The sequence below is a fragment of the Lepidochelys olivacea genome, assembly GCF_965140295.1.
Source record: "Lepidochelys olivacea isolate rLepOli2 genome assembly, chromosome: 1".
NCBI classification, from domain to species: domain Eukaryota; kingdom Metazoa; phylum Chordata; order Testudines; family Cheloniidae; genus Lepidochelys; species Lepidochelys olivacea.
Window position 1 is genome coordinate 171,653,903 of NC_140411.1, and position 14,931 is coordinate 171,668,833.

Sequence of the window (14,931 nt, forward strand, 5' to 3'; positions counted from 1 at the left end):
TCCCCGACTACCACCACCCACCTCCTTCTCTTGGGAGCAGTCGTCGTGGAACCCCCATCCCTAGGACAGTGCATCTCATGCCTTCCAATTGGCAGAGTCTCCTTCTGTTCCCTTCTCAGATGTATCATCTGGTCCACTCTCCGCATTAGTACCTGTGGAGAGAACATGAAAACGGTTGCTTACCTGTATCTGCATTGCTGGTATATGGACACTCCCCTTTCTTCTTCTGGAGGTCACATGCTGCCAAATTTCTTCACCGTCCTCCTGTCCCCACTGCACAGCCTGCTCTGAATCTTCAGAACATTGTGTCCGTAGAAGCATATCCTGACGTCTGTCCAGGAATTCTTCAGTTTCCCTTATGCAAAGCAGGGTCGATACTTGTTTCTCCAGACCTTGAACTTCTCTTCCAATATGGAGACCAGCTTGCACTTTGTACAGACAAAGTCACTTCTGTCCTGTGGAAGAAAGACAAGCATGGCACATCCAGTGTAGGTCACAACAGCTGAACACTCCCCATCCATATTACCTTCCTTCTACGAGCTTCCTCAGGAGTTGTAGTAACTACGCAGAGAAGCTGGCAAGATGTAAGCAACCAATCAAGCACATGGTCAAACTGGCACCCACAACAGGCACTCAGCTACTCACCAACACAGCCTCCCTAATGCAGCCCTTAGCATATAATTGTAATTATAATTCATAATTATTCTAGCTACAGACCAGCTCTTTAAGGGAGAATGGTGGGTCTAGAGAGGGTCTCCCTCCCTTCCTTCCCCCTTAAGTCTCACTTTCCATCTCTTCTTAGGATATGTCTTCCCACAACCTTGTGTCCCCTTCCCCTTGAGACCCCAACATTGTCCTTTCTGCCCGCAGAATGGTCTCCCCTCTTTTAGTCTGGTTATTCCCCTCAATCCCCAAGAGGTTTCTTCCCACTCCCGTTAAACCAGTCACTCTCCCATGTAAGTTTCTGCTTGCTACTCTCCCATATCATAATGTGGACAATCGGTTCCTGCAGACTTTATAAAAGTAGAGAGCCATGCAGATTTTGCAAAGCATGTTAGAAACCACTTTTAATAATTAAAGAATTCTTCCCTATAACCCTACAAACTAGTTCTAGGAACTGGTCCTCACGAAGACCAATAATTAGTGCATATGTGGAGTTTCTATTCCAAGCCATTTAGAATAGTGAAGACTTCCCCCTTTTTTTTTAAAAAAAAGTGTGTTTGTGTGTGTGGGGGGGAAGTGTACCAGTAGTGAAACCCATCTCATTTTTGTACCCTGCCATTACTCCTGAATGCTGGGTCCAATGTGCCAAACTTTTCAGAAAAACTCTACCTTCTGTGCCAGAATAGGTGATGTTACCAGCCATGCCACATATATAGTACAATACTTACAACTTCACAATCCTTTTCTCCACATTAATAGGTTATTAAAATTGTATTATCTCCTTATATTTTTATTTTATTCTATCAGTTTGCAGGACACCCAATGGAAATATGGATTTGAAGCCCCAAACCCTCCCTCAGGATCCATTAGTTGAGTTCCATTGAAGTCCATCTGACCACATTCAGGGACAGGAATTCCAATGCAGAATGAAGGCCTAAATGAATAAATCAAAACTGAACTGTAAATTTATGTTTACTTCAGTAAAAAGTCTTTTAAAATGGGTGTGGTGTAGGGGGAGAGGAAAAACTACTTAAAGGTCCATTCATATTGCCACTTTCTTTGCTTTCATCAGGAACAGGATTAGGCCATTTAAAAAAAGTCTGTTGTGTTACTTTTCTGGGTGCAGTGAAAGAGACAGAGAGCATGTAGGGAGGAATGAAAGAGATTGAAAGGAAAGCAAGGTGATGTGGATCCAAACCAAATCAACATTGCTTAGGTTGCCCAACACTTCCCATTATAAGACCCTATTTTCAGTTGCTTAAACTTTGCTAAACTTTAAGTATTTGGGCTGAAATTTTACAAGTCGAGTGTCTGCCTCAGGCTGAATGTTTTGAAAAAATTCAGCAAAAACAAGTGAACCATTTCTGAGAATGAGACGAGGAGAAAATACATGGTTTTGTTCATGTTAAAAAAATCTTATAACCATTTTATGGGGAGAACACTGTCCCATTGTTCACAGAAGGAGAGAGGTGAGTTGCCCTGAGCTGCTGGTCTCTTTCTGTCCCTCATTCCCCCTCTGCTCTTGTGAGAACGGTGTGGGTTGCTCCCTCTCTCTTTCTGGCTCCTTTGTGGAAGGGGGAGAACTCTGTCTGCCTGCTGCAGCAGCTCTGATTGGCGGCTGCTCTGCAAGAGATGGGGAAGGCATCCAATCAGAAGGGAGTTTCTCTCTCTGGAAAGGCTAAAAATTGTGTGAAGGCTGGAGCTTCCCATGTTATCGCAAGAATGGATCCAGCAATGGCCAAGATAGCTTTACTTGGGATTAAATTGTAAGAGTTGGCAACACTGCTATTGTCCATGAAGATCTTAGTCATCTTAGCTTCATAATGGAAGTGATGTGAAAATCACACAATTAATATATGGTTTGTTCTACAGTTGATTGAAAAGTTATGAATTTTTAATAAAAATATTTTGTGAATCATTTTGATTTTTTCTATCAATTTAAGGACTGGTTGGAATTTTTCCAAAATTTGAAATTTTGGTGTATTTTTTTGTAAAACATTTTATAAATGTTTGGCAAAAACATGCAGCATTTTTTCAACCACCTGCAGTTTATTATAGCATTTATTATTTTGTCCATGGAAAAACTCATTAAGCAAGCATTAATAAAGGTATTCCTGCCACTAATGCAAAGACACAGGTCAACATATACCTAAATCTAGACTCCTAAATACATATTTAGGCCCCTAGATAGAAGTGACCTGATTTTCAAAGTGTAAAGCATTTACAGTTCCTTGTTATTACCCAGGCCAAATCTATTTAGCAGCCTAACTTTAGGCACCTGGGTTTGGAAATCTTAGTTTGGGCTATTTGGTTAGAGTAAATCCTGGAGTTAGATTAATTATCTGATTGATCTTCAACTATTTTATTGAATGTTAAGTTATCAATGTGGAAAGGATTTCCCCAGTGGTGGTGAATTAGTAATTTAGAGGAAAAATAGTTTCTGTGGTTCAGACACTTCTTTAAAAAAGCCAATCAAGTTTTTAAAATGTTAAACTGTCTGTAAAACAAGAGTGAGTAAGCGTTTATTCATAAGAAGAGTATCGTTATAGGCCTGCCAATGTGGTTTACATTGGACAGAATCCAAGTTGGCTCCAATATTCTTTGCCGAGTACATTACAAATATTTTTGGCACCTGAAAGAATCACAGGGCTGTCTTTCAACTTAACATCTTTCACTTTTTCACAAAATACTTGTAAGTTCAGTCTCTCAAAAAATCAACTTCTGAGATGAATCATTCATGAAAGTTCCTTTTTACAATTTTGCACTTGACTATGAGGTCTCTTGGCACTTGACTATGAGATCTCTTGTTACTCACCATAGGCAGAGACATGCTAAAGAATAGATTTTGGGGGGCATTCATCTCTGGATCCCAGAATGATTTCTCCCCCCCCACAATTGCTTAAATTTGCTTTGAAAAAAGACAGTTAAGTGTCCTAAGAAAACAAAAGCATACACGTTGGATATTGGCTGAGAGAAGTCTGTAACTAGGGGTCACCCAATGACATTAGTAGGTAACGGGTTTAAAACAAACAAAAGGAAGCATTTTTTCATACAACGCACAGTCAACTTATGGAACTCCTTGCCAGAGGATGCTGTGAAGACCAAGACTATAACAAAAAGGACTAAATAAGTTCATGGAGAACAGGTCCATCAAAGGCTATTAGCCAGGATGATCAGGGATGCCACCCCATGCTCTAAGTGTCCCTTGCCTCTGTTGCCAGAAGCTGTGAGTGGACAATAGGGGATGGATCACTCGATGATTGCCTGTTCTGTTCATTCCCTCTGGGGCACCTGGCTTTGGCCACTGTTGGAAGACAGGATACTGGACTAGATGGACCATTGGCCTGACCCAGTATGGCCATTTTTATGTTTTGACATTTTTATGTAATGTGACAAATACGGATGAGAACAAGTAAAGGTAAAACACTAAATCAAATGAACTGTTTTGCAGCTGGAGAGAACATCTTTCTGGTTAGCAAATGGTGCGGATAAACTTCTTGTCAGTAGGATTTGACTCATTCTAGTGCTGAGGAGAAAACTTTGATCCCACTCTGATGGTGATTATTAGATAAACATCTTGCAGTATGGCAGCATGGACGTGGTGACTGCAGAAAAGCTGCAGATATATTATCGTGTGGATGATTCACTCAGTGACTACACTAAGCAGCTAAAATTTCCCATCTGGGGACTCAAATTTAAATACAAAAAGCAGCACCTGTTCTGCTTTTCCTGTCATGGACTCAGCCACAAACCCTACAAAAACTGTAATATCTGACATATGATCTAAGAAGGGTTGACATTCTGATGGCTTCTTGGCATTGCCCTTAGGCTAGAAATACATCTCATTATTTGACTGTGTTCCCTTTGGTTTTCTGCCACTTCTGCTCTAGTGGAAATACCAGCTTTGCTTGCACTGCAATAGAAACTAGAAGACTCAAGGTTTGTTACTGGCTTGTTGTAACCTAAATTTGAGTGCTTGGATGCCTCCCTCAGAATGGCCCAATTTAAAATAATTGGCAGATCAGGTCTTTGGTCCAGAGCTTACTTTAGCATCCCACAAAACCTGCAAGCAGTGAGATCTCTACAGTTCATGTGGTACCTAATTTTGTGGCGTACAACTGGTGCATTTTCTGATGTCTGAGTGCCTTTATTGTTCAAGATGACTATGTTCAAGATGACTAGTTATCAGTAGAACTAGTTAAGTAAACATCTATTTCCATGTGCTCTGGAAAAAGACCAGACCATCACACCAGTATGTATATGTGTGTCTCTGTGTAGAGAGAAATAAAGCTCTATATTCTTTCCACATAACTACGAGAAAAGAGAGGATGTGGTGATGCTCGGGATCTCCACGCCTCACTTTCAGGTGCCTAGAAAATCATTGGAATTCACAAAGCCTGAGTTAGGTGCCCAGGTTCCCTGTACAATGAATAGGCAGAGAGAGGTGCCTTAGAATGGGATTCACAAAAGCTAGCATGCTAGGTAGGGGAGCTGCCTAAATTAGCTGATGTGAGATGTCAAGGCAAGATGTGCGTCCTAAGCCCCCTCCCGCAGCTTAGGGGAGCAAAGCTGTCTTGGCTTAGGTACTTATGCTTTTTTTGCAAGAAGCTGCAAGGAGGACAACTTCCTTTGCAACTTTTAGTGGTGAGGATACGTACCTGCGAGACCCTCTGTTCAAGTTCCTTCTGCATGTGAGCAGGGCCGGCTCCACAGTTTTTGCCTCCACAAGCAGTGAAAAAAGCTCCCGCTGCGGATGGCAAAAGGAAGAAATTGCCACCAATTTGCGGCCACGGACGGCAAAGGGGAGAAGCTGCCGCCGAAACAGAGGGGCTGCTGCCAAATTGCCGCCGTGGCCGGACAAACTGCCGCCCCTTTCTACCTGCCACCCAAAGCACCGGCTTGGAAGGCTGGTGCCTGGAGCCGGCCCTGCACTTGAGGGAGGAGAAGGGATTTGGACAGGGATCAGTTATTTCTCAGGTCACGTGCTACCCACTGAGCTATGGGATATTGTGATGGGTGGGGGGAGCTCCCTCATTTGCTCCTATTGAAACTGTTCCACTGTAGATCACTAATTGAAAAGTCAGAAGACTCGGGGAACTAGAGCCTGGGTTTCCCACCTGCTAGGTGACTGTTCTAACTGCCAGGCTACAGTCATTCTCATGCCTAGCACCTGCGTACGCTCTGTCCCACACTCTCTCTCTCCATTTTCTGCCCCTCATCCCAATAATAATTATTATAATAATCATTATTTAATCCACATTGGAACAGCTTTGACAGGAAAGACTGAAGGAGTGCCCTCTCGGAATACCCACTGCCTGGTAGTTAGGGAACTGCTGAGAAACAGCAGATCCCTGTTTAAAGCCCTTTTGTCTCCTCAGGTTAGAGGGGACATTTGAACCAGTGGACTCCCACATCCCTGGTGAGTATGCTGACCACTGGGCTAAAAGCTATAATGGAAGTCTTCTTTAATTCCCCGCCCCAATCCCTGGCTGTTTTGTATGGACTTGCTTATGGGAGCCCAATTCGGTACACAAATACTGAACATGCTTACTGGATCAGGCCCTGCAGGCAAGTTAGCTGGAGGAACACCTGTGTTTCCCCAGTTTGTGCATCGCACTGGGGGTTTGGTGTTTGGATACTTAGACTGACGTTGCAATGTGAATGTGCAGAAGCAGAAACCTAGGGGTGCTTAGGGAATCTTTACTGAAAAGAATTAGGTGCTGAGAGAGTTTAGACACTTACAGGGTTTGGCAGTAGCTGAGCCAAAGTTTGGTGAATTCCAGGGGGGCCTGATTCCAGGATTTAAGCACCTGAAGTGGCAGTTACACTCCTAAGTCCTTCTGTGACTCCAGCCCAGAGTGAATAAAGAAAAATAGATGGAGAAGTGGGAGAACAGATTGAAAAGATTTGTTAAAAGGGCTGAAGAGATGAAAGTGAAGGGTTGAACCAGAAAGACTGCTTGCGTCTTAGAACCTTGGCTATGAGCTTACAGAGCACAGGGTGACCACATTTTCACAATGAAAACCAGGGACAGCTATTGCAGGGGAAAGAAAAGAGGGAACAGTTTTGGAGTGCAGGTGTCTTGTCAGGGGTTAGACAGATGGACGGAAAGGAGGTAAGAGAGAAAAATGGTGCCTTCTCCTCCTTCTCCCTCTTATCAGCTAAGCAGCATCCCTCCTTCTTCTCTCTGACCACTCTCTCAAGTTTCAGAATAAAAATTGGGACGTGATACAATTACACCAAAAAACAACATTAAAGAACATTAAAGTGGCAAAGTCAAACACTCAAGAGTTAGGAAATGCCTGAATTAATGTTACCTGTGCCTCTCCAATGTTGATTTGCCTCCCTTGTGTGTATGTGTCATGACACTGTTTGTTTAAATAATAACATACTATTTTTGCCACAGTGCACAAGATGGATGGGTGCTCACGGGATGAGCACCCATTCAATATTTTGTGTTCTCATTGTTGAATATGTAGCTCATGCTTTACTAACTGCACTCAAATCAAATCCTGTTCAGAGTTATTAATTTCCTCATGTGTTCAGCTCTACAGTATTTGAGTGCTTCACAAACATGAATCAATTGATTTTCATAACCCTCTGAATTATTAGTCCTGTTTTACAGAGGGGGAAATGAGGCATAGGTCAAAAGTATCCACCACTTTTAGGTACCCAGTTTGAGATGCTTAGGGCCTGATTTTTCAGAGTACTTAGCAATATATAGCACTTCATATGGTCACAGTGCAGCACCCATTGACTTCAATTTGCAGCACCCATTGACTTCAATTTGCACCTGTCAATGTGCAGCACTTCTGCAAATCAGTCCCCAGGGTCTCAAGTCAGGCACCCAGAAAATGAGGAACTGACAATTAGTGGCCACCTGTGAAAAGCTGGGTTTAAGTGACTTGACTAGCGTCACCCAGGAACTCTGTGGCAGAGGCAGAATCCATTTCTCCAGGCAGCATTCAACTGCCTTAACCACGAGAGCTACCTTTGCCTTTCTGCAGTCCCCTGCCTCCTTCATTACAAACCTTCCAACATCTGCTACAAATGAGGCAGGGATCTTATGGACAACAGCTTCTTTCACTACACATTGTTGATTCATCTCCAGTTCATGTCCGTCCTGTGCACTGAAGGAGGCCAGGGTTCTGTGGAAAAATAATTATGTGATCATGTAATTAAGGACTGTATCATAATGCATAAAGGGGCCAAATTAAGGTTGCAGAGACAACTTTAAATCTGGCATTTCCTAACTTTTGAGTGCTTGACTTTGCAACCTTAACATTTTAAACATAGTTTTGTGTGGAATGTCCTAGTTTTTTTTTTAAAAAGCAAACTGAAACCCCGCCTCCCAGCAATTTCATCATGTGGCTTCATATTGACACCCACATGGGTAATCGGCAGTGGTGAAACCTTTAGCTCCACAGCACTGACATCTGACGAACTAACAGAGTAACTGAAAGCAGTAGTAGTATGTTGACTAGCTACTGGAGTGGGCTAAGGCACGCACGCTTTGCCAGTGGGTTTCACAGATATTTGCTGACAGCGGAGGAATAATAAGACTTGGAAATTGTGCGTTTCACTCCACATTCTGGAGTGGAGTGCTCGCTAGTGGTCACAAGCCCTTCTGATCCCGTTCCCTCCAGCCTGTCTCTTTCCCACTTTGCTCTGTCACCTCAGTCCAGGCGCTCTGCTCCTCTTTGATGCCTCATCTGATCTCTTAACCTTCCCAATGGCTGCCATTTTCCTTCTGGTCCACTCATCTGCTCAATGTGCAGCAGGAGTCAAAAAAGCAAACAGAACATTGGGAATCATTAGGAAAGGGATAGATAATAAGACAGAAAATATCATATTGTCTCTATATAAATCCATGGTATGCCCATATTTTGAATACTGCATAGAGATGTGGTCTCCCCATCTCAAAAAAGATATATTGGAATTGGAAAAGGTTCAGGAAAGGGCAACAAAAATGAGTAGGTGTATGGAACGGCTGCTGTATAAGGTGAGATTAATAAGGCTGGGACTTTTCAGCTTGGAAAAGAGACGACTAAGTGGGGATATGATAGAGGTCTATAAAATCATGACTGGTGTGGAGAAAGTAAATAAAGAAGTGTTATTTACTCCTTCCCATAACACAAGAACTAGGGGCCACCAAATGAAATTAATAGGCTCAGGTTTAAAACAAACAAAAGGAAGTATTTTTTGACACAATGCACAGTCAGCCTGTGGAACTCCTTGCCAGAGGATGTTGTGAAGGCCAAGACTATAACAGGGTTCAAAAAAAGAACTAGATACGTTCATGGAGGATAAGTCCATCAATGGCTATTAGCCAAGATGGGCAGGGATGGTATCCCTAGCCTCTGTTTGCCAGAACTGGGAATGGGCAATAGGGGATAGATCACTTGATGATTACCTGTTCTGTTCATTCCCTCTGGGGAACCTGGCATTGGCCACTGTCAGAAGACAGGATACTGGTCTAGATGGACCTTTGTTCTGACCCACTATGGCTGTTCTTATGTTCCCAATCCTAGTTTCATTGTCCGGTCAGTCCCAGTATCCCCCCCCACCATCCCTCTGTCCTCCCCTCCACCCTACCGGCTTTCAGTCTTAGTCCTCTCCCACCAGGCTCCTTTTCCTAATCTATTCCCTCCACAATACCTTCTCCACTCAATCCTTGGTCCAGCTCTTGTCCCCTCTGCATTTAAATCAGGCTGTTTCTGCCTCTTTCATGCTTCCTAGGTCAAACAGTCGGAGGAGTGAAAGCACAGGAGGGACAGTCTCCCTGTGCCAGGGACCACAGCAGGACTCAGTGACTGGGAGCAATAATCACAAGAAAAGCTAGGTTTAGCTATGGCAGCCTTTGGCTGGAGCATACTTTAACATTCTCTGGGGAGGGCACATGTGCAGTCTTGTTGCACACAGGAGTGATGATGGGATGAAGCATGATCAATTGCTCTCTTAGTATGGCACATAGGATCTGTGTGGGAATTGAACATGTCCAACACTGATGAAATCTTTGGAGAAATTTGCTGCTCAACTTTAACCATCTCTACCAAGCATGAGCGAACTGAGATATTTCCAAAGGCTTATTGTTGAGTCCTAACTGAGTAGGATCTTCTGGAAAGAATCATGCAGAAGCTGTACATAGTTTCAGATTAAGATTTCACAAACCGCTTGCTTAATCCTGTGGTTTACAGAATGCAGTATGCAGTTTTTCCACCCATAACTAACTGAACTCTCTAGTGAAACCCCAAAACTTGGAATGGATTTACATGACCCAGCTGCTATACTCAAAACTCCAAAAAAAACCAAACAAACCCCAGTATGCACTATGGAATGAATTCTCCATAAACACTATATCCCTTTTTTTCCCAAAAAACTTTAAATTAACAACAATTAATAAATTTACCACTATGAAATATTTCCACCTTATAAATAAAATGCAACAAGCATAGAATAAATTAAACAATGGCAAAATTTTAATGATCAGTCTGCACAGAAACAGTTCTATCTAGTTCTTCAGATGCACTGGAGACTGATGGCTGCTTCTTTCTGGGTAACACTGACTTTCACCCTCTGGAGCAATAGTGGGTCAACTCACTCACTTGCCTTGGAGAGAGTAAGGGGGTTCAGTCTCTGTCATCATCTTATGGAGTGGGAACATAATAAGTGCCATGAAGTGGTTTGATGTAGGATGCATTTCATGGACAAAGGATATAGTGTATTTAGATTTTCAGAAAGCCTTTGACAAGGTCCTCACAAAGGCTCTTAAGCAAAATAAGCTGTGATGGGATAAGAGGGAAGGTTCGCTCATGGATTGGTAACCGGTTAAAAGATAGGAAACAAAGGGTAGGAATAAATGGTCAGTTTTCAGAATGGAGAGAGGTAAATAGTGGTGTCCCCCAGGGATCTGTGCTGGGCCCAGTCCTGTTTAACATATTCATAAACAATCTGGAGAAAGGGGTAAACAGTGAGGTGGAAAAATTTGCAGATGATACAAAACTACTCAAGATAGTTAAGTCCCAGGCAGACTGCGAAGAGCTACAAAAGGATCTCACAAAACTGGGTGACTGGGCAACAAAATGGCAGATGAAATTTAATGTTGATAAATGCAAAGTAATGCACATTGGAAAACATAATCCTAACTGTACATATACAATGTCTAAATTAGCTGTTACCACTCGAGAGAGATCTTGGAGTCATTGTGGACAGTTCTCTGAAAACATCCACTCAATGTGCAGCAGCAGTCAAAAAGCGAACAGAAAGTTGGGAATCATCAAGAAAGGGATAGATAATAAAATAGAAAATATCATATTGCCTCTATATAAATTCATGGTATGCCCACACCTTGAATACTGCGTGCAGATGTGGTCACCCCATCTCAAAAAGATATATTGGAATTGGAAAAGGTTCAGAAAAGGGCAACAAAAATGAGTAGATGTATGGAATGGCTGCTGTATAAGGTGAGATTAATAAGCCTGGGACTTTTCAGCTTGGAAAAGAGACGACTAAGTGGGGATATGATAGAGGTCTATAAAATCATGACTGGTGTGGAGAAAGTAAATAAAGAAGTGTTATTTACTCCTTCCCATAACACAAGAACTAGTGGCCACCAAATGAAATTAATAGGCTCAGATTTAAAACAAACAAAAGGAAGTATTTTTTGACACAATGCACAGTTAGCCTGTGGAACTCCTTGCCAGAGGATGTTGTGAAGGCCAATACCATAACAGGGTTCAAAAGGGAGCTAGATAAATTCATGGAAAATAGGTCCATCAATGGCTATTAGCAGGATGGGCAGGAATGGTGTTCCTAGCCTCTGTTTGCCAGAAGCTGGGATTGGGTGACAGGTCATGGATCACTTGATGATAACCTGTCTGTTCATTCTCTTTGGGACACCTGCCATTGGCCAATGTCAGAGGACAGGATACTGGGCTTGATGGACCTTTGGTCTGACCCAGCATGGCTGTTCTTATGTTCTTATGTTGTTTTGTGGGATCCTGTCTGAGCAGTGACTGTCATGCCTTTGACCATTGTAATGGTCATGATGAAAGGTTGTATGAAATTTGTTACAAAGTTTAAAGTTTCTGAAAATAACATCTCCTACTTTGAAGGATGTGGCGTTAGCCCTTCTGTGGTGGTTAGCATATTTTTTCATGGGCTTCACTTCGTTGTCATGTTGACGTAGAGGTTCAGGAATGGTCTTGTAACAGTTTTGTTCTTAGCTGTCTGCCAAACAGAACAGTTGCTGGTGCCATGTCAGTTGAACAGTGGAAAGTGGTCTGATAACTATGGAAGAAACAAAATAAGTCCTGTTTTGTGGCCAATCCTTCAGCTGCAGCAATTTGTAGTACTGTCCTGAGTGTTTACATAAACCTCTCAGCATCTCCATTTCCTTGTGGCCAGTGCAGAGTACCTTTACGATGTTTGAAACCAAGATATTCTGCAAAACTGAGTGAATCGCAAGCCGTGCAAGCTCTGCCATGGGCTGGCAAAACTGTGTTTAGTTTGGGTATAACAGTGTTGGCAGAAGTAGTGCTGACCATTTCAACTTCTGGGTAACAAGAATAGTCAGCTATAGCAACCAGTAAAAGTTTTCCATTAGGGAGATCACAAAAACCCATGCTAACTTCCATCCATGAGGACGTGAGCAGAGGAAATACATATAGTGGAGGAGTGTGATTTTCCAGATCTGCTGTCTGGCCTAATCTGCGGGAAATTAATGAGACTTTTGTGAAGATATGTCCCTTTAAGGGCTGTACCCAATTTATCTGAAGAGATACATTAGGGGAAGCTGCAAGCAGTTCTGTTACAGCCACCTAAGCGGCAACACCAAACTCTGAGTTGCTGAGCTGAGTCTTAAATAATATATTCTGATCTTCCTAAAGTCCTGAATGAGTGTCCTTACACAGAACCCACAAACACTACATGGTACCAGGAGTGGATGGATAAGAGTGGTTGGAGAAGAGAGTACAGGACAACAGGGGTAAAGAAAATGGAGCAGCTAAGAATGCCACTGAAATTCAAGTTATCTGGTAACACAGCAGATAGCTGGAAGAGATTTCAATAGAGATTCAGCCTGTACATGCAAGTGAGGGGTTTAATTGAAAAAAAGAAGATAAGCAGAAGTAGGCTAACTTTTTAAATATCACAGGGCAGGAAGTGCTAGGTGTTTATATTGGTATACATTTAAATCAGGCAAAGCAAGCATGCTATAAGACAGGCAGAAGTTTGAAGACTACTGCACAGCCACAACAAATAAAACTTTTGAAAGATATATATTTCACTCGAGAAGTCAGAGAGAAGTAGAGTCACCTGAAGAATTTGTGCTGGATCTCCAACTGTTTGATCTCTGATTACTGAATCTATGAGCATCCAAGAGTGATGGGTACTTGAGATCCATAGATTAGAAAAAGATTGTTGGAAGATCCAGATCTGAACCTGGGGGTAAGGCAGTAGGAATATGCCAAGTAGCAGATGTTTCCCAGAACAGACTGATGCTTCTGGGGGAAAACAAGACACTGCTTTGGTGGACAGAATCACAAACCTTCAGTGCAAAGGGAAACAACAAAGGCAGTGCATAGCAGAAATGTACAAGCCTGCAAAAAGTGAGTTTTCAAGGAAGAGTTTGTTGAGGATAACATAAAGAATTGCACAAGCAAACACAGACCTCAGCAGTGTCCAGGCTTTGGACAACATTGCAACAAGTGCAACACATTCAATTATTTTGCAAGAGTGAGCAAGCATGAACAGCAAGTGCACAAAAGGAAACCAGGTATGCACGCTGTGTACCAGGAGAAGAACAGAGGTAACAACACAGAAGAAGAATTTTCTTTAGGAGTTTTGAATGAAGCAGCTGGACCAAATGACCCTGGAAGTGAATGGCACTTTTGTGACTTTTAAACTAGATGCTGGTGCTCAAGCAAATGTGGTAACTGAATATATTTTAAAGGGTCTAAAGAAAAAGATGGGGTACATTGACAATAGACAGGTAAAGTTAGGGGCTTACAGAGGAGAGCTCATTCCTACTGTGGGCGCGTGTGAGCTAGTGGTAAAGTTAAAAGATAAGATTGAAATAATAAAATCTGTAGTTAGGCCAGGAAAAAATGTGCCTATAATGGGCTTGAAAACATGCCAGGCTCTAGGGGTAGAACAGAGATTGTACTCATTAGCGGGGCAAGGGGACTCAGGTATTGAGGACCAGTTTCAGGATGTCTTTAAGGACATGGGAAAACTGGCAACAGAATATCAGATTGAATTGACAGAGACTAATTGTTGCATCATACATTCCCGTAGGACTGTTCCTCTATCACTGAGAAAAAAACACAAAGAACTATACAGATTAGTGTCACTAGAGATAAACAAGAAAGTAGAAGAGCCTACAGATTGGGTTCATTCTTTAATAATTGTAGAAAGAAAGACAGAACCCTTAGGCCATGCTTAGACTCAAAAGAACTTAACAAATATGTCAAAAGAGCATATTTTTCTATGTCCACTAAGGAGGAAATTTTTGGAGAAATACCTGGTGCTAAATATTTCTCAGTATTGGATACATTAGCAGGATTTTGGCAAATCCCCCTAGATGAGGAAACATGACCACAGATTACAGAGAGCGATGGAAAGGGCTAAGGCAGTAGGATTAAAATTAAACAAGCAGAAATGTAGATTTGGGTCCGAGATATCACATACCTGGGAGAAAAACACACAGGACAGGGAGTCCAAATAGATCCTAAAAGAATTTAGGCCCCCAGAAGACAAAGAAGGAGTGAAAAGATTCTTGGGGATGGCCAACTTTATGGGAAAGTTTGTACCTAATTTGGCTACTAAACCCAGCAACCTGAGAGCACTCTTGCACAAAATAATCAATGTGCATGGGATGCCAATCTAAGCAAGGAATTGAAACAGTTAATTAAGAGGACTCCTGTTCTTAGATTTTATGATTGCAAGAGACAGACTAAGGTAAATGAAGGCATAGGGGTAACTACTAAAAAAGTGTGGTGAACACTGTAGACCAGTGGAATAGGTTTCGTTGAGGTTCCATTGAAAGCAGCTAAGTGTCAAGGCCCCAAAATGGAGACATCTCTCAAAATGCATTCATGGGAAAATTTCTAATGAAGTTTCTTCGTAATGATTCACAAACAGAAGTAGACTTTGAATGAAAACCCCATGTTTAAAGAAGATAATAAATGTTGACATTAAAGGATCATAGCATCCTCTACAAACTCCCGTCCCCAAATAGATTAAGGGAATAACATATCCTGACATATA